At 45.3% G+C, this 20976-nt stretch overlaps 8 non-coding genes and 2 pseudogenes across 8 annotated transcripts; 7 read left to right on the top strand and 3 right to left on the bottom strand.

The window, feature by feature from the left end:
• Positions 1–225: 225 nt before the first annotated feature.
• Positions 226–344, bottom strand: LOC114837083 (annotated as a pseudogene).
• An 88-nt stretch (positions 345–432) lies between these two features.
• LOC114835731 lies at positions 433–551 on the bottom strand (annotated as a pseudogene).
• A 103-nt stretch (positions 552–654) lies between these two features.
• Positions 655–773, bottom strand: LOC114835733. Its single transcript, XR_004575453.1, has one exon. It is a non-coding gene; the product is annotated as a 5S ribosomal RNA (ribosomal RNA).
• A 3326-nt stretch (positions 774–4099) lies between these two features.
• On the top strand, positions 4100–4218 carry LOC114837405. The gene has a single exon (XR_003780923.2). It is a non-coding gene; the product is annotated as a 5S ribosomal RNA (ribosomal RNA).
• A 5770-nt stretch (positions 4219–9988) lies between these two features.
• On the top strand, positions 9989–10107 carry LOC114837632. The gene has a single exon (XR_003781061.2). It is a non-coding gene; the product is annotated as a 5S ribosomal RNA (ribosomal RNA).
• Positions 10108–10209: 102 nt separating this feature from the next.
• Positions 10210–10328, top strand: LOC114837635. The gene has a single exon (XR_003781064.2). It is a non-coding gene; the product is annotated as a 5S ribosomal RNA (ribosomal RNA).
• Positions 10329–10430: 102 nt separating this feature from the next.
• Positions 10431–10549, top strand: LOC114837651. The gene has a single exon (XR_003781068.2). It is a non-coding gene; the product is annotated as a 5S ribosomal RNA (ribosomal RNA).
• A 103-nt stretch (positions 10550–10652) lies between these two features.
• On the top strand, positions 10653–10771 carry LOC114837622. The gene has a single exon (XR_003781052.2). It is a non-coding gene; the product is annotated as a 5S ribosomal RNA (ribosomal RNA).
• Positions 10772–16526: 5755 nt separating this feature from the next.
• Positions 16527–16645, top strand: LOC117594005. Its single transcript, XR_004575454.1, has one exon. It is a non-coding gene; the product is annotated as a 5S ribosomal RNA (ribosomal RNA).
• A 104-nt stretch (positions 16646–16749) lies between these two features.
• Positions 16750–16868, top strand: LOC117594006. The gene has a single exon (XR_004575455.1). It is a non-coding gene; the product is annotated as a 5S ribosomal RNA (ribosomal RNA).
• The last annotated feature ends 4108 nt before the right edge of the window (positions 16869–20976 follow it).

Consider the following 20976-nt stretch of genomic DNA (forward strand, 5'->3'; position numbering starts at 1 on the left):
ATTGACCTCAATCAAAAAGGCTTACAGCACCTGCTATTCCCAGGCGGTCTCCCATCCAAGGACAATGCGGGCACGACCTTGCTTAGCTTCCCAGATCAGACAAGATTGGGCGTGCTGAGTCGGGTGTGGCCGTAAGCCTTTTGGCCGGTTGAATTCGGGCCTTTTATAGTGTGTGGACATGATTGACTTGAATTTTTTCTAAAATTAATTGACCTCAATCAAAAAGGCAGACTGCACCTGGTGATCCTAGGCGGTCTCCCATCCAAGTACTAACCGGGGCCGACCCTGCTTAGCTTCCCAGAACAGATGAGATTGGGCGTGCTGAGGGAGGTGTGGCCGTAAGCCTAAAGGCCGGTTTAATTCGGGCATTTTATAGTGTGTGGACATGATTGACAGGAATTTTTTCAAAAATGAATTGACCTGAATCACAAAGGCTTACAGCACCTGCTATTCCCAGGCGGTCTCCCATCCAAGGACAATGTGGGCACGACCTTGCTTAGCTTCCCAGATCAGAGAAGATTGGGCGTGCTCAGGGAGGTGTGGCCGTAAGCCGATTGACAGTTTGAATTTGGGCCTTTTATAGAGTGTGCGGACATGTCCTAATAGAATGATTGACAGGATGTCTTTCAAAAATTGATTGACCTCAATCAAAAAGTCTTACAGCACCTGGTATTCCCAGGCGGTCTCCCATCCAAGTACTAAGCAGGCCCAACCCTGCTTAGCTTCCAAGATCAGATGAGATCGGGCGTGCTCAGGGAGGTGTGGCCTTAAGCCGGAAGGTAGTTTGACTTTGGGCTTTTTATAGAGTGTGTGGACATGTCCTAAAATAATTAATGACAGGATTTTTTTCAAAAATTTATTGACCTCAATCAAAAAGGCTTACAGCACCTGGTATTCCCAGGCGGTCTCCCATCCAAGTACTAACCGGGCCCGACCCTGCTTAGCTTCCGAGATCAGACGAGATTTGGTGTGCTTTTTTTTTTTTTCTCTTTTTATTATCAAAAATTATATTTACAGTGCATCATCTATTCCTCAAGACATTGCATCCATAGCCAGGCATACATTTAATTCCCATCAAACCAAATTAAAGAAACCAACGGAAACAAAACAAAAAATCACATCTAACCTTCAAAAATTATAAACTACTTCACCATTCTCAGCCCTCACCAGTAAACCACTCCCAACCACAAACAAATCATCAAAATGATCCAAATCATCATATACAAACATATCTATGTGTTTCTTAAAGAGAGCAACAAAAATGCCCCACACTTCCCTCCCCTTCCCCTCGAAAAAGGCATAGTTCCTCCTGCAAAAGACAGCATACCGCACAAAACTCAGCACAATATTCAATAGAAACACATTCACATTCTCATATTTATCAGTCACACCAAATAATAAAAGCCTATTCCATACATACTTTCCTAGGAAGGCCTTGTTCCAATTCTTCTCCAGCATCCCTCTAACCATACAATAGAAATCCTCAAGTTCCCGGCATTCTAAATACATATGCAACAACGTTTCCGGGGCACAGCAACACACATCACATTTTCTGTCAATTACATGATCAATTTGATGCAGCACCACTTTAGTGAAAATTCTATTATGCCTGATTTTAAAATCATTAAAGCCACATTCAGCTTTATTCCCATGTAAATGTACATTCTTCCACAACTTTGATAGATCCATACCAGGGAAAACCCGTACCCACATTCTTTCGGCCGCAGGCCAGTCTGTCACCAGTAACATTTTATACCATTGCTTGGTTGTAACACATGCCAGGGATTTCTGGTCTTCACTATCACCCATATACAAATTTGGGAATACAAACAGATCCTCCCCGCACTTGTCACTCTGAATTATGGATACCCTCAGAAATCCTGGTATCACTTCGTACACAAAATCTTTAATGCGTCTCAATCCTGCCTTCATAAAGAGGGGATTATACAACACCCTATCACCATAACAAATTTTGGGATTCAAATACACTGGTTGGTTCAGAACCAGGTCTTTGTGACTGCATGTCTGGAGCGTCTGCATCAAAAACGCATGTTCAACCCTATCAAACGCTTTGTTGAAATCTAGGCCCAACACCACCCCTCCATCCGTTGCCATATGCCTAATCACATCCCTTAACGTGCATATTGTGTCAGAAATGCTCCTCCCGGTACACCATATGTCTGAGTCTCTGAAATAATACTACCCATCACCCTATTAATTCTATTGCCCAACACTTTAGCCAAAATCTTATAATCAACATTCAACAGACACAAAGGCCTGTAGTTTTCTAGCCTCCCCCTGGACCCTTTATTTTTATACAACAAAGTTATCAGACCCATTGCCAATGACTCCGGGACTTCTTGACTCCTCTCCATATCCCTATATACCTCCAATAAAATAGGTGCCAGAATATCTACAAATGATTTATAAAATTCACTTATCAACCCATCAGACCCCGGACTCTTATTACAATTTAAGGAAGAAATAGCTTCCCGTATTTCCATGACTGTTAAGTCTGCATCACACATCTCCTTTTCCCCCGCTGACAGCTGACTCTTGACATGGCTCATCATTTCATCAATACATCCCTGACTTAGATTCCCCTTTCTAAACAAATCTCTATAAAAACATTCGACCGTGACCATAATCCCCACTAAATCAGTCACCTTCTCCCCACTCCCACCCACAAGCTCTGTAATCTGATTCTGTACCTTCTGTCTCTTCTCTAACCCCCAAAAAAACCCAGTACACCTGTCCGCCTCTTTTGCATACTGGACCTTACTTCTCACAATTGCCCCCTTACACCTAATTCTCTCAAACTCATGAAAAGCTGCCTGTGCGTGAATAAACCCTGTGATGTCATACTCTACCTCTTGTTCTGCCTTCTCTATTTCTATATCCAACTTCCTGCGTAACTCAACCCCCTTCTTCTTCAAAAGGAAGCTTCTTCTACTCGCATATTTTATACTCAGCACCTTAATCATTTCTTTAACACTCTCCCACCACATCCCAACATTATTCCTATATGTTTCCTGTGATAACCCATCGCTGATGCATTTTAACACCATCTCCACGTATTGACTCTCCTTTAGCAAGCTGGCATTTAAGCACCATACACCCCCCCCCCCTACCAGGCACCACCCTACCTAGTCTAAACCCCAGTGATGCATGATCACTTAAGGAACTATACACATAACTAACATCACTAATATATGATACCACATCTTCAGCAGCCAGACAATAATCCAGCTGGCTCTGTTTCAACTGATTCATGACCACCTGCCTTCTAGAGTACTCCCGCCGACTAGGATGTTGTTCGCGCCACACATCTCTCAAATTATTTGTAGCCATGACAGTACTCAATACAGTCCTAGACTTATCTGAACGGAACTCAGCGCTCCTGTGAGCATCCAGCTTAGTCAATTTAACATTTAAATCCCCCACCACTATACAGTCATCGCGGCATAATGTACTAATCATTCCAAAAAAATTAGCACGATCTGATTCAACATTTGGTGCATATACATTAATCAGTGTATACTTTACATCTTGATATTCGAACCCAACTACCAGCATTCTACCACTCTCATCAGCATACAATTGGCTAACATTTTTGACTACATATTTTTTCATCAATATCGCCACTCCACATTCTCTTTCACTTCCATTATTAAAGAAAATCAAATCGTTCCATTTTACCTTCACGTGTTCCATCTTTGAAGTTGTCCAGTGCGTCTCTTGCAAACACATAATGTCCGCTCGGAAACTAATCACCATTCGCTCGAATTTGTCCATGTTTCGCAACCCGTTCGTGTTAAAAGAAATAACACGCACCATTATTTGAGTTAAGATAATTATCCAGCGCATCATGATGGATTTGCCTTCGACTTCTTGACAGCCATATTCCTCCTCTTATCCAGCCTTTTAGATCGAAGAAGTTCTACATCTTTCAAAGTAATTTCTCCACCCGAGTCTTTCCTTTTAAACGCTCCCTCTCCATGCTGCTCCACGTCGCCTTCCTGTCAATCATTCCTGTCAATCATTCTTTTAGGACATGTCCACACACTCTATAAAAGGCCCAAATTCAAACTGTCAATAGGCTTACGGCCACACCTCCCTGAGCACGCCCGATCTCGTCTGATCTCGGAAGCTAAGCAGGGTCGGGCCCGGTTAGTACTTGGATGGGAGACCGCCTGGGAATACCAGGTGCTGTAAGCCTTTTTGATTGAGGTCAATTAATTTAGGAAAAAAAGGAGTCAATCATTCTTTTAGGACATGTCCACACACTCTATAGAAGGCCGAAATTCAAACTGTCAATAGGCTTACGGCCACACCTCCCTGAGCACGCCCGATCTCGTCTGATCTGGGAAGCTAAGGTGGTGTGAGTTGTGCTGATTGAGATTTGACTGTTTGTCTGTTTGGAGCTTGGGTGTTGATTCTGTTTGTTTTGTTTTTTTTGGATTGGTTTTGTGCCACTGAGTGAGTGAGTTCTGAGGACATTACTTGTTGTGCCCCATGCGGCAACTGCCGTGTGGGGGACAATTCTTCTTTCCTCCTCCTTTTTTTGTTGTCTATGTGAGTAACCGGACGGATCAAAATGGCTTCCACAACTAAGGCGCGGCTTTCTACAATGAGAAAGGATCACGACAGGGATGATACTGGTGCCATCCCGCCGAAGGAGAAATCATACGACAAGGCTTGTACCATGGAGGTGGATATCATCGGGGATCAAGAATTATCTGTATTGGAAATTCTACGTGGGATTGAGCAAGCTGGTGGAACTGTGCTCGGGTGTTGGCGTAAGGGAACTCGAAAATATGAAATTACAATGTCGCATATTTGCGGGAAAGAGAGACTTATGGATGGACTGAGAATTGGTTCCAATACTGTCCATGTGAAGGAAATATCGTCGGATGAGATGAAAGTTTCGTTTATGAGTTTACCAGTTTATATAAGTGATTCGGAGATTTTGAACAAATTAAGAGGATGGGAGGTGGAAGCGGTTGGTCCAATTAGGAGGAGAATGTGGCCGAAGACGGATGTTGCTGATGGCACAAGAATATGTAAGGTGAGGTTTACAGATAAGGTGCGCTCACTTCCTTATTCAGCTAAGTTTGAGACAATGGAGGGTGCTCAGTATTTTAGGGTCATCCACGACAAGCAAGCTGCGGTCTGCAGGCAATGTCTTCAACCTGGCCATATTGTTCGGGAATGCCCTGAATTTAAGTGCCGGCGGTGTAATGAACGGGGGCATTATGCCAGAGAGTGTATTGGGAAGGCGGGACCGGCATGTAAAGGCTGCGGAGAGAGGAGCTTTCGCTGTCGGTGCTCTGGGCCAAAAGGAGGAGAACAAGATGGTGGTATAGCTGATCAACGGGAGGAGGCGGAGGTGGTGATAGAGGAGACTGTGGTGGAAGAGGAGGTCGAGGCGGAGGATGAAGAACAAGGCGACAAAGATGAGGAAGATGGCGAGAGTGGAGGAAATACGGCGGAGGATGAGGGGGAGTTGGGGCCTAGTCTGGACAATGTTGATTTGGAGGGGTTGATGGCGAATGAAAAAGAGCCGGAGAGCACGAGGGAGGAAGCGGATACTGCTCCTTCTGAAAAGGGGGCGGCTACGGCCCAAGGTGGGATAATTCCTAACACTGGGTCGGAAGGCGTGGCGGAAAAAGGTGAAACCTCGAAGCGGAAGGAATCCAATGGAGATGGTGATGGAGCTACGGATGGAATTGTAAAGGAGCGGATAGGAGAGACGGGATGGAGACAGGCTACTAGCAAGAAGAAGAAATTGTCTGAGTCGTGATGATGGAATTAACTCATTGCATCTTCCTAATGGTGAGTGTAATTTCGGTTAATATAAATGGGTTGAGAAGTATGGAACGATTTGAACAGACGATACAGCTCCTGAAGGCTGATATTTTATGTATACAAGAGACGCATTGGACTGATAATATGATGGGTGGAATCCGAAAGAGATGGACTGAATTGATTTATTGTAATAATGCTGGTGAGCGTTCATGTGGGGTGGCGCTATTGATTAAAAGGGGTAGTGTGCAGAATATTAGGCAGGTGTATGCAGATGAGGGGGGCAGGATTTTAGTGGTTAGATTTGAATTTTTAAATGTAGAATACACTTTGGTAAATGTATATGCACCAAATAAGGAGAGTGACCGGGCTGTGTTTTTCAAATCACTGGGGAAATATTGTGTGGGTCAGTGTCTACTAGTTGGGGATTTTAATGTTCAAATGACGAGACTAGATCTATCACAGAGTACAATGCTACGCACTGATGTATCACGGGGTGTTTTAATGGGGGTTATGAAGAAGTATGGGTTGATTGATATATGGCGGGATGTGTATCCAAGTAAAAGGGTGTTCTCAAGGAGGCAGGTGGTATTGAACTGTCTTAAGCAGAGCCGCATTGATTATGTTTTAGGGTCTGGGAATGTGGTGCCTTATGTTCATCAAATTAGATATGATTTTAATTATTTGAGTGATCATGCCTCAATGGGGTTTTTGCTGGGACCTGGTGTGCCTAATAGAGGGGGTGGGGTGTGGTGTTTGAACGCTGAACTTTTGAAAGAAGAAAAGTATAATAGTGTGATCTTTGAGTGTATAAATAGGGAACTGTCAAATGAATTAAGATGTGTTAACGCAGGGATGTGGTGGGAAGGTCTGAAAGTGAAGATTAGGGGGTTGAGCTTGGATTATGCCAGGCAGAGGAATTTTATTTTAAAAAGGGAGAGGGTGGCCTTGTATAAACGCCTTGACAGAGAGAGGGAGAAAGTGGATACGGGGTTTGTACATGATATATTTGGTCTTCTAGATGCACAGGATGCAGTGAACACCTATGAACGGAGGGCATGTAAAGGGGCAATAGTGAGAAGTAGGGCCAAATATGCACTGGAAGGGGAAAGAAATACTGGGTTTTTTCTGGGCCTGGAGAAGCAGAGACAGAGTAGGGCGTTCATTACGGCACTAAAGGATGAGGAGGGGGGTCGGGTCACAAATCTGGTAGGGGTTATGGACACAGTGGAGGGGTTTTATCGTAAGTTGTATACTAGTGGTGGTACTGATCCAGGGTGTATTGAGGAGGTGTTAGGGTTTTTAGACACTAAATTATCTGGTGATGAGAGGAGGATGTGTGACGAAGATATAACGGTGGGGGAGATAAGGGAGGCTATATTGGCGGGTAATAAAAACAAAAGTCCGGGGTCTGATGGGTTGACTAGTGAATTTTATATTCAATTTGTGGATAGTTTAGCATCTATATTGTGGGAGGTTTATCGGGATATGGAACGGACACAGGAAGTTCCGAAATCCATGGCACCGGGTCTGGTGACCATGCTGTTTAAAAACAAGGGAAGCAGAGAGGACCTGGGTAATTATAGACCATTAAGCTTGCTGAACACTGATTATAAAATTTTAGCCAAGGTTTTAGTTGCACGTATAAACAAGGTGATGGGGAGTATAATTACAGAGACGCAGGCATATGGTGTCCCTGGGAGGGACATTGCGGATATAACATGTACAATCAGGGATGTGGTACGCCAGATGGGGATTGAAGGGGGCATTGTGCTAAGTCTGGATTTAAATAAGGCTTTTGATAGGGTGGAACACTCATTTTTATTGCAGACCCTGCGCACATTTGGTTTTGGGAATCGCATGGTGGGGTGGATCTCGGTTTTATATGGTTCTGCACTGAGCCGGGTTAAATGCAATGGGTTACTCACTGACTCCTTCCCACTGGAGCGGTCAGTGAGACAAGGGTGTCCACTGTCCGCTGCCTTATTTTGCTTGTCTGTTGAGCCTTTGGCAGCACTGTTGAAGGCAGACAAATTTGTGAGGGGCATTACTGTACCAGGAGGGGGCACTAGTGTGTTGCAACAATACGCAGATGATATTACATGTACTGTGAAAGATGAGGAGAGTGTGGGTAGAATAATGGCTTGTGTTGAATTATATGGGAGGGCGTCTGGGGCTAAGGTGAATGTGGAAAAGACAGAGGTGTTGTATATGGGTGGGGTGAGGGATACTGGAGGAGGGTACAAGTTTAGGAGGGCTGAGGGTTATATAAAAGTACTTGGGGTGACGATTGGGGTAGATGAAAGAGAAGCTGCGGCTAGAACTTGGACAGGGGTAATTAATAAGATAAAACGGACGTTGTCATTTTGGAGGTTGAGAACACTTACACTGAAAGGGAGGGTGGTGGTGGTGAACTCGTTATTAGTGTCTAAATGTATGTATGTCATGGGTGTAATTGAGATGCCGGAATGGGTTTTGGGGGAAATAAGGGCACTGATCTCTGAATTTGTGTGGAGGGGAAAGGGAGCAAGGATATCAAGAGCCACTCTAGCAGCTGATTTGCAGGATGGAGGTCTTAACCTGATAGATATTAATGTAAAGAGGAAGGCATCTAGGATAAAGCTTGTGCAAAAGTATTTATAAGGGATGGGGGGATATGGATGGAGGGGTTTCTTTAAACATTATTTGTATGAAGGTGGTGGGTGCAAGGACAGTGGTCTTTTAATGGTGTGGAAGAAGCCAATGTACAATATGATACCTACATTTTATGCTGAGGTATTCAGAGCCTGGGGGGATTTTCTTTCTTTTATTTCATTTAAATGTGACCATAAAGATCTTGTCATGAATCAGCCGGTGTTCCTGAATCCAAAGGTTTTACATGATGGCAAGGTGCTATATAGTCCCCTTTTTATGAGAGCTGGGCTGCGAATGATTAAAGATTTCGCTTATGAGGTCATCCCTGGCCTCTTAAGTAACCAGGCTATTGTTGATACTGTGGGGGAATATACGGATTGGGTCTGGAGGGGCACTATTGTAAATATGTATGATAAGGTGAAGGAGAGTATACCAGTGGAATGGGTGGCCATTGTAAATGCGGAAGGGGTGGGGGAAGATCTGTTTGTTTTTCCAAACTTGAGAGTTGGGGTTGGAGATAAGACTGTCTCATTTACAGGCATCAAAACAAAACTAATGTACAGGTTGTTGTTGGTGACTGCCAGGCCTGCAGCGGAGAGGATGTGGAGCCGGGTGTTTCCTGAAAAAGATGTTGGGGCTATATGGGGTAACCTGTATGTTCCTGCCAATAAAATTGAGTGTGAAAGTACTGATTTTAAGATACGGCATAATCGGATCTTCACGAAAGTTGTATTGCATCAGATAGACCATGACATACCGAGAGAATGTGATGTTTGTGGTCTGTTGCCTGAGGATTTGTTGCATATGTGTATAAAGTGTCCTGAATTGAAGGTGTTTTATAATAAAGTGAAAGGGATGGTGTGGGAAAATTGGGATAATGCATTTTTGGGTAAGTTTGAGTGGGAGGATATGGTGTTATTTGGGGTGTCGAGAAAATGTAGTGGGGTCAATGTTAATCTGTTAAATATAGTTTTGAGTTTTGTAAGACATGCAGTGTATTGTCGGCGGAATTATGCGTTTTTTGAGAAGAGAAGATTGGGAGTGTGGGATATATTTGTTTCTATGTTTAAGACACATGTGGGTATGTTGAGTAAGGGTGGAGTGTGTGATGTCGAAGGTGCAATGTGTGGGGGGAATAGGTTGATATCAATGGGTGAAGGTGGGGAAGTGTGCTTTAACTTTTAAAGGGATATTGATAGTAAATGGTTGTGATTGAGTGTTTGTTTTTTGTGTTTGGATAGGTTTTGGGTTATTTTGTAGTGTGTTTCGTGTATGTCTTGTGATATTATATACTATGTTGTAAATATTGTACATTGAGTATATTTTGATAATAAAAAGAGAAAAAAAAAGCACGCCTGATCTTGTCTGATCTCGGAAGCTAAGCAGGGTCGGGCCCGGTTAGTACTTGGATGGGAGACCGCCTGGGAATACCAGGTGCTGTAAGCCTTTTTGATTGAGGTCAATTAATTTTGGAAAAAAAACCTGTCAATCATTCTTTTAGGACATGTCCACACACTCTATAAAAGGCCCAAATTCAAACTGTCAATAGGCTTACGGCCACACCTCCCTGAGCACGCCCGATCTCGTCTGATCTCGGAAGCTAAACAGGGTCGGGCCCGGTTAGTACTTGGATGGGAGACCGCCTGGGAATACCAGGTGCTGTAAGCCTTTTTGATTGAGGTCAATACATTTTGGAAAAAAAGGAGTCAATCATTCTTTTAGGACATGTCCACACACTCTATAAAAGGCCCAAATTCAAACTGTCAATAGGCTTACGGCCACACCTCCCTGAGCACGCCCGATCTCATCTGATCTCGGAAGCTAAGCAGGGTCGGGCCCGGTTAGTACTTGGATGGGAGACTGCCTGGGAATACCAGGTGCTGTAAGCCTTTTTGATTGAGGTCAATTAAGTTTGGAAAAAAAGGAGTCAATCATTCTTTTAGGACATGTCCACACACTCTATAAAAGGCCCAAATTCAAACTGTCAATAGGCTTACGGCCACACCTCCCTGAGCACGCCCGATCTCATCTGATCTCGGAAGCTAAGCAGGGTCGGGCCCGGTTAGTACTTGGATGGGAGACCGCCTGGGAATACCAGGTGCCGTAAGCCTTTTTGATTGGGGTCAATTAATTTTGGAAAAAACTCCTGTCAATCATTCTTTTAGGACATGTCCACACACTCTATAAAAGGCCCAAATTCAAACTGCCAATAGGCTTACGGCCACACCTCCCTGAGCACGCCCGATCTCGTCTGATCTCGGAAGCTAAGCAGGGTCGGGCCAGGTTAGTACTTGGATGGCAGACCGCCTGGGAATACCAGGTGCTGTAAGCCTTTTTGATTGAGGTCAATACATTTTGGAAAAAAAGGAGTCAATCATTCTTTTAGGACATGTCCACACACTCTATAAAAGGCCCAAATTCAAACTGTCAATAGGCTTATGGCCACACCTCCCTGAGCACGCCCGTGTTTGAGAGAGGCCTGTGCTAGCTTGTGCTGCTAACTGTTGGTTGAGAGTTGTTTCTGTTTGGGAGTTCTTTTTCCCTGGGTTTTTTTTTCTATCTTTTTTCTGAGGTTTGAAGGAACTTTGGGATTAATATAGTTTTGTGCCCCGGCGGCTTAGGCCGTTTGGGGGACTGTTCAGGTTCCTTTTCCTTTGTTTCCTGGACGGATTTGAATGGCTGACCTGACTTCTGCAAGGATATTGATGACGGATATGGAATGTGGAAGATCAGCCCCTGGACGACGCCCGAAAGAGGTGAAGTCCTATGATAAGGCCTGCACTGTGGCTGTGGATATAACAGGGGACGAGAAATTATCAATTATGGAGTTGTTACGTGGGATAAAGGAGGCGTGTGGCACAGTGATTGGATGTAGGTTTAAAGGCAATCAGAAGTATGAAGTCACAATGTCACATGTTCATGGGAAGGAGAGACTTTTGGATGGCCTGAAGATAAAATCGTGTAGAGTCATGGCAAGGGATATTACATCAGATGAAATGATAGTGTCATTCATGAATCTGCCTGTTTACATTGGTGATGACCTCATTTTGGCCAAGCTACATGGTTGGGGAGTGTCGGCGGTTTCCCCTATTAAGAGACGAAATTGGCCTGATACGGATATTGCAGATGGCACCCGTTTTTGCAGAGTCCGGTTTACGGACAAGGTGCGGTCTCTCCCATATTCTACAAAATTTGAGACAATGGAGGGGACAGAATATTTTCGTGTGTTACATGACCGACAAGTGAAGGTGTGCCGTGTATGTATGCAGCCTGGACACGTTGTCCGGGAGTGTCCTGATTTTTTGTGCCTGAGGTGCGGGGACCAGGGCCATTATGCAAGGGAGTGTGTCGGGAAAGCAATAAGACCTTGCCACGAATGTGGGGGGAGGGGGGTTCATTGCACTTGTACTGGACCTCCAGGAGGAGTTGACGTTGAGCATTGTGTGGTGGAGGAGGATGAAGTGGAGAATGAAGAGGGGGATTCTGAAGAAAGCGTGGAGGAGGTGGAGAACGAAGAAGTGGAGAAGGAGGATGGAATGGAAGGTGTGGATCGAGATGACCAGGAAGGGGAAGAGGGCGGTGAACTGGATGCGGTGGATGGAGATGGTGCTGGGCCTAGCCGGGTTGTGGAGGGCTTGGATGGTGTTCTTGTGGATGGGAATGTGCCGGTGGGTGAGGGGGGGGGGTTGTTTTTGGGTCTGTCTGCAGGTGTTGGTGGTGCTATTCGAGAGGATTCTTGCCCTGGTACTAGTCCTGAGGATATGGGAGTGAAGGGCGACTCTACGAAGAGGAAGGATTCCGTGGGGGATGTGTCATCTGGAGAAGTGCAGAGAGTGAGGCAAGGAATGAAGAAAAGGAGGCAGATAATGGTGAAGATGAAGAAAAAGTCAAGATGATGGCCATCATTTCCGGCTTCTTCACAATCATGGTGAGTGTTTTGTCTGTCAACATGAATGGCTTAAGAGGATTGGACAGATTTGAGCAGACTGTGAGTCTGTTTAAGTCTGATATTTTATGCCTTCAAGAGACACATTGGACTGAGAATATGATGGATGGAGTGAGGAAGAGGTGGACAGATTTGATGTATTATAATAATGGCGGGAAGAGGTCATGTGGGGTTGCTATTTTGATTAAGAGGGATGGGGTGCAGAATGTTAGACAAGTGTATTCGGATGAGGAGGGGAGGCTTCTAATTATTAAATTTGATCTTTTAGGTGTAGAATACACTTTATTGAATGTATATGCACCAAATGATGAGGTTGATCGAGCTGTGTTTTTTGGGTCTCTTGAACAACACTGTAGGGGTAATTGTCTTTTATTGGGGGATTTCAATGTCCGGCTGACCAAACTGGACACACAGAGGAGTGCATTGTTACGACCAGATAAGTCTAGAGGAGTTATATTAGGGGTCATGAAGAAACGAGGTTTGATTGATGTGTGGCGGGGTATGTATCCAGGGGTGAGAGCGTTCTCTAGGAGGCAGGTAGTTTTAAATGATCTTAAGCAGAGCCGCATTGATTATTGTTTGTCAGTAGAGACTGTGGTGCAATATATTCATGAGATTAGGTATGATTTTAATTTTCTGAGTGATCATGCCGCTCTAGGTTTTTTGTTGGGTCCTAGGGTGCCTACTAGAGGAGGGGGTCTGTGGTGTTTGAATGCTGGGTTGTTGGAAGAAGAGGCATATGTAGATATGATCTCTGATTGTATAAAAAAGGGAATGGAGAGTGATAGTAAGCGGGTTAATATTGGCTTATGGTGGGAAGGGTTAAAATTGGAAATTAAGGGACTGAGTATTAATTATGCAAAAAGGAGGAATTATGCTTTAAGGAGGGAGCGGGATGGATTGTATAAACGGCTGAATATTGAGCTAGAAAAGGTGGAAAAAATGGGGTATGATGTGGTGGGCTTTGTAGCGGCTCAAGCTGCTGTGCGTGATTTTGAAAAACGTGAATGTATGGGGGCAGTTGTGAGGAGTCGTGTGCAATATGCTTTGGAAGGAGAAAGGAGCACTGGGTTTTTCTTGGGTTTAGAAAAGAGACGGCAGGGTAGAGCTTATATTGAGGCTCTGGTAAATGAGGAAGGGGGGCGTGTCACTGATTTGGTGGGGGTTCTAGATGCGGTGGAGAGCTTTTATCGTGGGTTATATGTAAAGGAGGGTTGTGATCAGGGCTGTAGTGAGGAGGTGTTAGGTTTTATTGATGCTAGGTTGTCTCTTACGGATCAGGAAATGTGTGATGCAGAATTGACAGTTGAGGAGATAAAGGGGGCCATCTTGACCTGTAATAAGAATAAGAGTCCGGGTTCAGATGGGTTGACTAGTGAGTTTTATCAAAAGTTTATAGATATTTTGGCACCTGTGTTGTTGGATGTTTTTAGGTTCATGGAACAGTCACAAATGGTTCCAGAGTCATTGGCTACAGGTTTAGTAACTATTTTGTATAAGAACAAAGGGAGTAGAGAGAAGCTGGAAAATTATAGACCGTTGAGTTTGTTGAATACAGATTATAAGATTTTAACCAAGGTCTTGGCTAACCGTATTAATAAGGTTTTAGGGAGCATTGTCTCTGAAACACAGGCATATGGTGTGCCTGGTAGGGATATTGCGGACATCACCTGTACTATAAGGGATGTTGTCCGTCATATGGTTGTTGGGGGTGGTATAGTGCTTAACCTGGATTTGAGTAAAGCTTTTGACAGGGTGGAACATTCATTTTTATTGCAAACACTTCGTATTTTTGGTTTTGGTTATCGTTTGGTGGGCTGGATTTCACTTTTGTATGGCTCTGCGGTGAGCCGGGTTAAGTGTAATGGATTGCTTACTGATGTCTTCCCATTAGAAAGGTCAGTAAGACAAGGGTGCCCATTGTCTGCTGCTTTATTTTGTCTGTCTGTTGAGCCATTGGCAGCACTTTTGAAGGCTGACACAAGAATAAAAGGTGTTTCATTGCCAGGAGGGGGCGTCAGTGTGGTACAGGAGTATGCAGATGACATTACTTGCACTGTGAAGGATGAGGGAAGTATACGTAGGATTATGGAGTGTTTTGAATTATTTGGGAAGGCATCTGGTGCTAAAGTTAATGTGGAGAAGTCAGAGGTGTTGTATGTTGGTGGGGTTGTCGACAGGGGGGGAGAATATTTGTTTAAAAGGGCGGAGGGTTATGTGAAAGTGCTTGGGTTGATTATAGGGGTAGACGAAAGAGAAGCTGCGGCAAGGACATGGGCGGGTGTGCTCAACAAGATGAAACAGACATTGTCGTTTTGGAAATTGAGAACGCTTACTTTAAAGGGGAGAGTGGTGGTGGTGAACTCATTGATTATGTCAAAATGTATGTATGTCTTGGGTGTAATTGAGATGCCGGATTGGGTTTTGGGAGAAATACGTGTGTTAACATCTGACTTCTTGTGGAGAGGGAAGGGGGCAAGGATAGCGAGGGCCACTCTGGCTGCTGGTTATGACGATGGAGGTCTTAAGTTGGTCGATGTGGATGTCAAAAGGAAAGCGTTTAGAATTAAGGTAGTGCAAAAATATTTATATGGGATGGGAGGGTGTGGATGGAGGGAATTCTTTAAACAGTATCTGTATGACTGTGGCGGCTGCAAGGAAAGTGGTCTTTTAATGGTGTGGAAAAGGCCAATGTATGATCAGATACCTGCCTTTTATGCTGAAGTTTTTAGAGCCTGGGGGGAGTTTCTCTCTTTTATTTCCTTTAAGTGTGATCATAAAGATTTAGTGATGAATCAGCCTGTGTTTCTGAACCCGAAAGTTTTATGTTTGGGGAAGATGCTATATAGCTCATTGTTTATGAGAGCAGGACTGAGAATGGTAAAAGACTTTGCTTATGAGGTGATACCAGGTTTTTTGAGGGATCAGGCAATTGTGGACATTGTGGGTGATTTGACTGACAATATTGGGGGTGATACTGTTGTGAATTTGTTTAATAAGGTGAAGACTAGTTTACCAGAGGACTGGGTCGTAATTGTGAATGAGGATGGTGTGGGGGAGGATTTTTATGTTTTTCCAAATCTTTGTGTTGGGAATGGTGACAAGTCTGTATCGTTTTCAAGTGTCAAGACGAAACAAATGTACACTCTGTTGTTGGTGACTGCCAGGCCTGCAGCCGAGGAGATGTGGAGACGGGTGTTTCCGGAAAAGGAGGTTGGGGTAATTTGGAAAAACCTGTATGTGCCTGGGAATCGGACAGAGTGTGAGAGTACTGATTTTAAGATTAGGCATAATAGGATTTACACAAAAGTTGTAATGCATCAGTTTAATCATGACATTTTCAGGGAGTGTGATGTATGTGGCCTATTGCCGGAAGATTTGTTACATCTGTTTGTTAAGTGTCCTGAGTTGAGGGGGTATTTTCATAAAGTTAAAGGGATGGTGTGGAGAAATTGGAATGTTGAATTTTTGGGGATGGTTGAGTGGGAGGAATTGGTTTTATTTGGTGTATCTGGGAAATGTGGTGGGGTGAATGTGGGATTGCTAAATGTTGTAATGAGTTTTGTGAGATATGCTATTTATTGCAGGAGGAATTATGCATTCTTTGAGAAGAAGAAGATGGAGGTGTGGGGCATATTTCTATCTCTGTTCAAGGCACATGTAAGAATGTTGAATAAATGTAATTTGTTTGATTTTGAAGGTGCTGTGTGCGAAGGGGCCAGTTTGATATCAAGAGGGGAGGATGGGGTTCTGCTTTATAATTTTTGAAGGTGGAAATGAATGGTTTCATTGCTTTTTCATGGAGGTGTTTGTTTTTGTTAATTTATATTGGATAGAGGGGTGGGCGGGGTTTATGTTGGTTGTTTGATGTGATCCTTCCAGTACTGCTGTATACGATGTTGTAAATATTGTACATTGTATTTATTGATAATAAAAGATAAAAAAAAAAAAGCACGCCCGATCTCGGAAGCTAAGCAGGGTCGGGCCCGGTTAGTACTTGGATGGGAGACCGCCTGGGAATACCAGGTGCTGTAAGCCTTTTTGATTGGGGTCAATTAATATGTGAAATAAATCCTGTCAATCATTCTTTTAGGACATGTCCACACACTCTATAAAAGGCCCAAATTCAAACTGTCAATAGGCTTACGGCCACACCTCCCTGAGCACGCCCGATCTCGTCTGATCTCGGAAGCTAAGCAGGGTCGGGCCCGGTTAGTACTTGGATGGGAGACCGCCTGGGAATACCAGGTGCTGTAAGCCTTTTTGATTGGGGTCAATTAATATTGTGAAATAAATCCTGTCAATCATTCTTTTAGGACATGTCCACACACTCTATAAAAGGCCCAAATTCAAACTGTCAATAGGCTTACGGCCACACCTCCCTGAGCACGCCCGATCTCGTCTGATCTCGGAAGCTAAGCAGGGTCGGGCCCGGTTAGTACTTGGATGGGAGACCGCCTGGGAATACCAGGTGCTGTAAGCCTTTTTGATTGGGGTCAATTAATTTGTGAAAAAAATCCTGTCAATCATTCTTTTAGGACATGTCCACACACTCTATAAAAGGCCCAAATTCAAACTGTCAATAGGCTTACGGCCACACCTCCCTGAGCACGCCCGATCTCGTCTGATCTCGGAAGCTAAGCAGGGTCGGGCCCGGTTAGTACTTGGATGAGAGATTTGATTAGTTAGTACTGTTAGTACTGGTGGGTGAAGGGGGGCATCCTGTAGACGTTCGAGTCCCCCATGATGATTGTCTTTTTTTTGTGGTGGATTCTCCAGTCCTTTATTTTGTTCAAGGTGTTGAGGTGTCGGAAGGGCCTCCTGGTCACCAGGGTGGAGATCATAGCCGGCCTACTGAAAGAGAGACTGGTCTGGGCCGCTGTCACAGTCTGGGGTGGTGTGGGGAGAATGGGGGGGTGATGCGAGTGTAGCTCCACCAGTGGTAAGTCTTGAGGGGAGGGGGGAGCTGTGTCCGGGACTAGGGTGACCGGCCGTGTCTCCTCCTCGTCAGATTCTTCATCTGATGTCTGAATTGTGCATTCTCCCGTTGCTACACAGGGGCCTCGCAGGGGGGTGATCGTCATGTTGACCCTCCTGGTTCTCTGCTCCTTAGGTGCCTGTGAGAGGGATAGGACAGAAGCAGAGCGGGCGGGGAAAGAGATGATTGGGAGGAGAGAGGAGGGAGATGGTAGGGGGGTGTCCTCTTCCCGTTGGCGGTCTTGGTGCCCCACAGGTGACCAGTCTGATGCGGGGACCGTCATTGTGCCCTTCTCCACCTGTTGGGAGGCAGCCGGAACTGGGAGGGGTCTCTGTAGTGCTGTGGCAGTTGGCTGTGGGGTGGGGTCCCTGATCGGTGGTGGAGTCACCTCTGCTCCCTGTGCCTCTGGTTCTGGCTGTGTAGTAGGGTGAGTGGTGGTCGGGCTGACCACCTTCTGTTGGAGGGTCTCCCTTACTTGGTTCAGGGTGGTCGTCCTGAGCCTACGGCCAAACTGTTTTTTTGCCCTTTTTGAGGCAATGTCTAAATTGTGGGACCAGTCCCAAGCCTCCAATTGAATTAAAACCTGCGTAATATTGTTCAATGTCCTCCTTATAGTGGTCCCTCAGAATAATGAGCGTAGTGTGGGACCAATTCATTGCGTTTCCCTGGATGAGGGATAGTGTTAACGCCGTAGGGGCAGCAGGTTTTATGGAAGTAGCCAGATTAGTCATCATCTTAGTAATAGAGGCGGGCGGCTGGTCCGCCGTTACGTTAGCCAAATGGTGCGTGGCTTTTATCAGTCTGAATATGGCCCTAGTTTTAAGGGTAAAATTAGCCTCATCTACCGTAGGTTTGCTAGGTGGTGAGGTTCTCCTCGCCGGTCCCTGTCGTCCCCGTTGTGGTTGACGTATCCTAGGAGCAGCGGGGGCTGGTTGACGTCCTGGACGGTGATGGCTGGGACCCCTTCTCGGTTGGGTGTAGGGGTGGTTCTCCTCCCGGCGGGGTTCGTAGTAGCTGTGCGTTCGTTGAGCCCTGGCGAAGCTCCGTGGCGCTACTTGGCTAACGGGAGGTCTGGCGGTGCGCGGGCGTCCCTCCCGTACCACTTGCGCGTAGCTGCGTTCCCCATAGTTGTGGGGATGGTCATGGTGGTTCCTCTTTACCTGTCTCCTCGGAGAGTACAAGGGTCTGCGCCGCGTTAAGTTGTCTGCCATATAGGAGTGTTGGTAGTCCGGGTATTCCCTTCGCCAGCTAGCCATGGTGGGCGCGTTGCAATAATCGGATTGTTAAACTCACTTTTAATAGATTCAAATAAAAGCGAAAAAAACTCTGTGATGATCTGATTCTTTTCTTTATTTTTAATTCTTCAATAGGTGTTTACAAAAGAAAGCAACGTTTCGTGGTCTTCATCAGGCTATAAGATAAGTATCTCAGGTAGGTGCGAGATGGAGAGTGCCGGCTAACTGCCAATGGACACAGCATATACCCTGGTGTGGTCTCACCTCATTGGTCCTCATATGATGCACAATGCACTTGTCATTTGAAATTTGAAAATTGGCCAATCCCCACAAACTATCGGGTCAAATCACATCTTATAGGTATGTATTATATATACAGGTTAAATTAAAAAAATAACAGTTTTAAATCCCAGTGTCCCCAGTCCCATACAAAAATTGTTAAATTAATAAATAAATAATAAAGGTATAATACCCAGTCTTATCCATAAGTCCATAGGATATGAAATCTAAAAGAATATAATAAAACAATAAAAAACTAATAAAGAAATAATAAGAGAAATTGAAAGAAAACAGAAGTACCCCATATATGGTGCCCAAGTGGGCCTAATAGTTTCCCTAGTAGGGTTGTGGGTCAGGGTCAAGGGTTCTAGGGTTCAGTCTGAGCTAGAGGTTAGGGTTAGATATGGAGTTAACTGGGTTAGGGTTAAGGCCTAGGGCAGGGTTGTATTCAGGGCTGCTCCTCCCTCCCTGGGAGGGTTAAGGTGAGGTATAGGGGGGACGGTTAGGGTTAGATATGGGGTTAAGGTTAGGGTTAGGGCTTAGGGCCAGGTTAAATTAGTAACTGCCCTTCTCCTCTGTGCGTTTCCTAGAAGGGTTAAGGTGAGGTATGGGGAGGACGGTTAAGGTTAGGTAAGGGCAGGAGTTGGTTAGGGTTAGATATGGGGCCCTCTGGGTTAAGGTTAGGGTTATGGTTTCGGGCCAGGTTAGATTAGTGATTGCCCATTCCCTCTGTTTGTGCCCCAGGAGGGTTAAGGTGAGGCACGGGGGGGACAGTTAAGGTTAGGTAAGGGCAGGGGATGGTTAAGGTTTGATATGGGGCCCGAGGTTAAGATTAGGCACACAGGTCAGACCACAGTGTGTGGGAAAATAATAAATGAATTACCAGGATATGACAAAGTATAAGCAGTCTCCATATATTCTTTCAGCACTTACTCAGAAAAAGCCTTAAACAGATATCACAGAGTATAGGGTTAGGGTTAGGTGAGTATAAGGGGGGTGGGTTTGCTAGAGGCTGTGACCCACCAACGCATTAACTCAGTTCCGTGGAGCATCCCCAGGTCCTCACCCCTCATTTGGGCTTAGTGGTCTTTGTGCAATAGAGAGAGCTGTGTCCCTGTAGGGGCAACAAACATAAATACATTAAGACTATTCTTATTCCCCGCATTATTATCAGGGTTTAAGGGGCTTACATGTTTAAATTACAGTCTTGAGTGTTGACCCCGATATCCTGACTTTTGGGGTGAGAATGAGGTTGGCAGTCTTTGGTTTTACCCTCGGCGTCTTCCTTTGTGGTGTGAGTGGAAGGCAGAGGGGGTGAATAGTAGACCTACACCGCCGTGTAACAGGAGGAGCAGGGGGGTCAGAGTCCTCATCCGTAGTGTTGTCTGAGGAGTTATATTGTTCCAGAGGAGTGGGCAGAGTAGGGGGGATAAAGGACCGTGTTGTGACCCCTTTCTCTGTGGGAGGGTGGGCCTTTTGAATCACTCCTCTGGTTTTCCTGCATGTCCTCGGCTCCCTCTGTACCTGTGGTGAGGATAGATTAGAGGGAGGGGGGGCAGAGGGAGAGATGGTTGGAGGAGTGGGAGAGGAGAGAGGAAGAGAGGAGGCGGAGGAAGGAGACCACCCTCAGCATGGCGGTTCAGGCATCTCAGCGGTGGGTAGTCCAAGGAGAGGACCGTCATTGTACCGCGCCCCACATGTTGAGATCCGGTGGGAGTTGGAGGGAGACTGGGTGGTGTCAAGATAGACTGTTGCCTGCCTGGAGGATGTACTTCCACTGTGATGACCTGCTGGTTGCGTTCTCTGAAGGAGGCAGGTACAGCAGGTGTGGCTGGTGGTGTCATCCCCTCTCTCTGTCCCTCAGGCTCCGGTTGTGTGGTAGGGCGTGCGTCGGTTGGGTTGGTCACTTTCTGTAATAACATGTCCCTCACCTGGTCTAGGGTTGTCTTCCTTAACCTGCGGCCGAATTGCTTTCTAGCCCATGTTGAGGCAACGTCAAAATTACGAGCCCAGTCCTCTGTTCCCAGCTGGATCAGGACCTGAATTGTGTTGTTAGCATGGTCTTCATCAGGCTATAAAGGTAAGTATCTCAGGTAGGT

Source organism: Esox lucius, chromosome 24 (genome assembly GCF_011004845.1).
Source record: "Esox lucius isolate fEsoLuc1 chromosome 24, fEsoLuc1.pri, whole genome shotgun sequence".
Taxonomy (NCBI): Eukaryota; Metazoa; Chordata; class Actinopteri; order Esociformes; family Esocidae; genus Esox; species Esox lucius.